The sequence below is a fragment of the Propithecus coquereli genome, unplaced genomic scaffold (assembly GCF_000956105.1).
Source record: "Propithecus coquereli isolate 6110/MARCELLA unplaced genomic scaffold, Pcoq_1.0 Scaffold574, whole genome shotgun sequence".
Classification (NCBI taxonomy): Eukaryota; Metazoa; Chordata; class Mammalia; order Primates; family Indriidae; genus Propithecus; species Propithecus coquereli.
Genome location: NW_012151663.1, coordinates 1,328,356 through 1,332,273, shown reverse-complemented (window position 1 = coordinate 1,332,273; position 3,918 = coordinate 1,328,356). Strand labels below are relative to the sequence as shown.

The 3,918-nt window shown below is 45.1% G+C and overlaps 1 protein-coding gene across 1 annotated transcript in view; it reads right to left on the bottom strand.

The window, feature by feature from the left end:
* DNAH8 (dynein, axonemal, heavy chain 8) overlaps nt 1-3,918 on the bottom strand; it is a 375,229-nt gene that overhangs the window by 129,686 nt on the left and 241,625 nt on the right. The window lies entirely within an intron of this gene.

Below are 3,918 nucleotides of genomic sequence, written 5' to 3'. Positions count from 1 at the left end.
TTTTTTTCTTTATGGTAAAAGACTACAGCTATGATGGCAGCCATTAGCAGTCATTAAAGAGAACCTGTAAAAAGAATTCCTTTCTTTCCCTCTTCTTCACATAATTTGTTAACCTGCTTCCTTCCTTCTCTTCTAATACTTCCCTTTGCTTTTTGTCACCTTTTTCTTTTGTCGCCTGCTTCTGCTTTAAAGCTACACAAAGTGATACAAAGTTGGGGTGCCAGACAAGGCATGCATGGATCGAGTGCTTTGTGAAGACGGGAGTTTTGAAGAGATATGAAGAAGGCTGCGTATCTGCGGGTGGGAAGGGGAGGAGGAGTCATTCAGTTTTCAGTGGCTGAGCACCTGCCACTGCTCTTAAGAAGATACCACGGTAAACAGGACAGCTAAATCTGCTACCGTCAAAGGAGCTTCCGTTCTGGGGGGAGCCTGGGAATAAACAGGAAACAAATATATTTATAAACAGGCAAACAGACAAATAATAATGATAAAAGCCACAATAAAAAAATGAAGTAGGGTCAGGAGATGGAGAATGACTGAGATAGGGACATGGCAGTTATTTTAGAAGACAATCGGGGAAAGTCCCCCTGAAAATAAGAAGAATGAAAATGAGCCGAACGAAGTGCCAGGGCCCAGCAGCAAGGACAAGCCTGGCCACCCGGGTCGGGCAGAACGCAGTGGGGAGGGAGGTGAGCAGGGCCAGCTCAGTGTGGGTTTACCGTGAGTGTACCTGGGAATCTACTGGTGGTTTTAAGAAAGAAGAATGACCTCTGGGTTACTTTTTTAAAATATCATTCCAGGACTGAGTAAAGAGCAGACTCCAGGAGGACAAGAATAATGCAAGGAGGATGGTTAGGAGTAGGAAGACCGCGCGGTCCAGAGGACAGGTGACAGGAGCACGGACCAGGGCGGTCCCTGGGGCGGCGAGGAGTGCTCGGCTTTGAGACACATTTTGAAGGTGCCGTCTCTGAGACTAGCTGATGGACTGTGTGCAGGCGATGAGAAAGACAAATGAAGGGTGGAGCCTGGTTTTTTTAGCTTGAGAAGCAGGACAATTGCTGTTGCTATTAACCAAGACGCAATAGTCTGAGGGAGGGTCATATTTAAGGATATTTAAGCGTTCTGTTTGGACATGTTAACTTAGAGATGAGTATTAAACATCAAAACAGCAATGTCTACTAAGCAGTTAGAAATCGGTCTGGAGCCAGGCAGAGAGGCACTGATTTTGAAGTCGTCAGCACAGAGATGGTGTTTAAAGCCCGGAAGCTAGGTGAGAGCCCCCAGGCAAGAATGTGTTACTAGCTAGAGAGGAGGGCCCAGCATCAAGACCAGGTGCATTCCAGTATTTAGAGGAGGGGAAGAAGAGGGGGAACTTTAAAAAGGTAGCCAGTGAGGCAGGAGGAAAACCAAGAGTATGAGCACCCTCTGAAGCCAAGTGAAGAAAGTGCTTAGAAGGATCATTTAGGTCAAAAGCTGCTTAAAAATCAAGCACGAGGAAGAAGAAAATTAACCTTGTGATTTGGCAAGACTGAGGTCTTTGGTGACCTTGACGAGAGCACTGGAAAGGAAAGCTTGTGCAAAGTGGGCTAAAGAGGTCAAGAAAGAGGAAGTAGGGCCAGTAAACATTCAGGTAACAAAAGAAACTCTGACGGAGAGACACCTGGAAGGCCAAAGCTTTTCAGAAAATACGCATGAAAGCACATGAAACTGAACAATGCACTACTGGAAAACAGGTGGATCTTTCCACAGAAAATTATCTCAGATGTTCAGACCCTGCCATTCATTTTTGAGTTTTTTTTAAAAGACGCAGGACGGCATGTGCAAAGACCCTGTGTCTCCAGGAGCAGGGCCCCACGCGAGGGACTGCTCACTGCAGGAGGCTGCGTGGAAGAGCATCTCATAAGCAGCTCCCAGTTCCTCTTCCGATGAGTCTGTTATCTAGGGTTCCCCCAGTGCCCCCAGGAATCTGAAAGGCCGGCGCACTCCCGGTCTCCCAGGGGGTAAGCGCCACCCACACGTGTGTACTTGGCCCTAATGAATGAACAGTGAGCTATGACGACTAATCCTTACCTTCTTCGCCGCTCTCTGACAAATACATCAACCTTCTTTCTGTCTCAGACCCACACTTAATTGCCTTCTCACGAGTGCTGCTTTACGTCACCTGATGGCGTACGTGGTGGCACCAGCACACCGAGCTTTACTTAGGGCACTGACTCGTGTGTTAAAATCGAGCCTGTTTTGTGGAGAACACCTCCACCCATCTACTAACTCACACTCCACCTCGGAGAGACGCACAGTCAGACTTCAAGTCCTCGTTAGCAGAGAATACCTAGAAATCCATGTATTAAGTCAGTCAGTAAGCATTTGAGCTTCTGACACAGTTTGGTGGAGGGAGTTACAAATCAGAGTTACAGTGGAAAAGCAGTGTTCTTATTTCAGCAAAATTTTACTTTGTCTTGGACACCGTGTCTGGTTTACAGTAATACCTCATACATATGGAAAGCATCATTTAGCTAGAATATTTGTTCCCTAGAAGGAAAAGGTGTCATAAATCTATTTGAGCACCTAATTTGTCTTTTCCAAAAAACACCACTATTGTATGATGTTATGATAACTTAATGAGCCATGAGGTGAAAACGGAGGCTGAATGATCGTTGACTTTTTTTTTTATTACTGACAACAAACCATTTTGTACCTTAGTCCATTGCCATAGCACTCTGCCCACGGAGACCAATTTCACAATCATCTCACACACTTCAGGTTTGAACTTTCTACAAGGATCAAAGTATCCGCAGCCAATAACTCCTGAAAGATAAGCAAGATTGAAGGGACAAGCTAACTAAAAGGTTTCAAAGTACACGTCTATCCCAGTGAATAAATCACTACAAGACTGGCTAAGCTGGGTATTTCTTCAGAATTTCTTCCAAGGGATCAGCTGAGACCGGGAGTCGACAGTGGGGCCAACTAAGCTTAGCGTCAGTGACAGGCATTAGATGCGTATTGACGCATTTAATCCCCCAGCACCCTATGAGAGAACATGAGATAGATGTTATTGCCGTGGGGAAACATGGAATTGCCCTCCAAAGTCACGGCTGGTTGTGCTAGATGCCTGGGAGGCCCTTTTGCATCCTGAAATCCTATGTTCCAGACTTCTACTTTCCTGTGGGACACGTGTGGTATAAGAAGCATGAGATCTGGAATCAGAAAGTGGGGATACCTCACCACCACACCTCTGCCACGCTCCAGCTAGACGCCCTCAATTGGGCAGTTATTTCACTTCTCTGAGCCGCAGGTTCTGAGTGGTTGGTTGCTTTTTCGTATTTGTTTAAACATACCAATCGTACCAAAGAGTATGTCAGACAGCGTGACGAATAAGCAAACACTCATGCACAGACACCAGACGGAGCAGGACAACACTGCCCAGCACGTCAGAAGCCCGTTTGACCACCCTGTTCACAACGCCTCCCTTCCTCCCGAGTAGCCACCGCTCCAACTTGATGATGAGCAGTAGTTTGCTTTTCTTTATAGCTTGTTTTTCTTTACAGCTTTTCTTTATAGCTCCTAAACCACTTAGGTTTTTAAACTTTAACGTTTTTTTTAACTTTTGGAATTTAAGTTAATGGAATTATGTATTTTTTCCTGCAATTTGCTTCTTACGTGCAACACTATTTCTGGGCTTCACCCATGGTGAAGCATGTAACTGTGTTCATGCATTTTCACTGCTGCACAGCATTACACTGTGTGCCTATGCCCCAATTTATGCATCCAATTTTACTGGCAAGAAATATTTGGGTTATTTCCAGCTTTCGCTATCATGAATATTGTACTATAAACATTTTTATATAAGTCTTCTGGTTTGCATGTGCAAAATCAACTACAGATGGATTGAGGACCTACACATGGAAGGCAAAACTATGT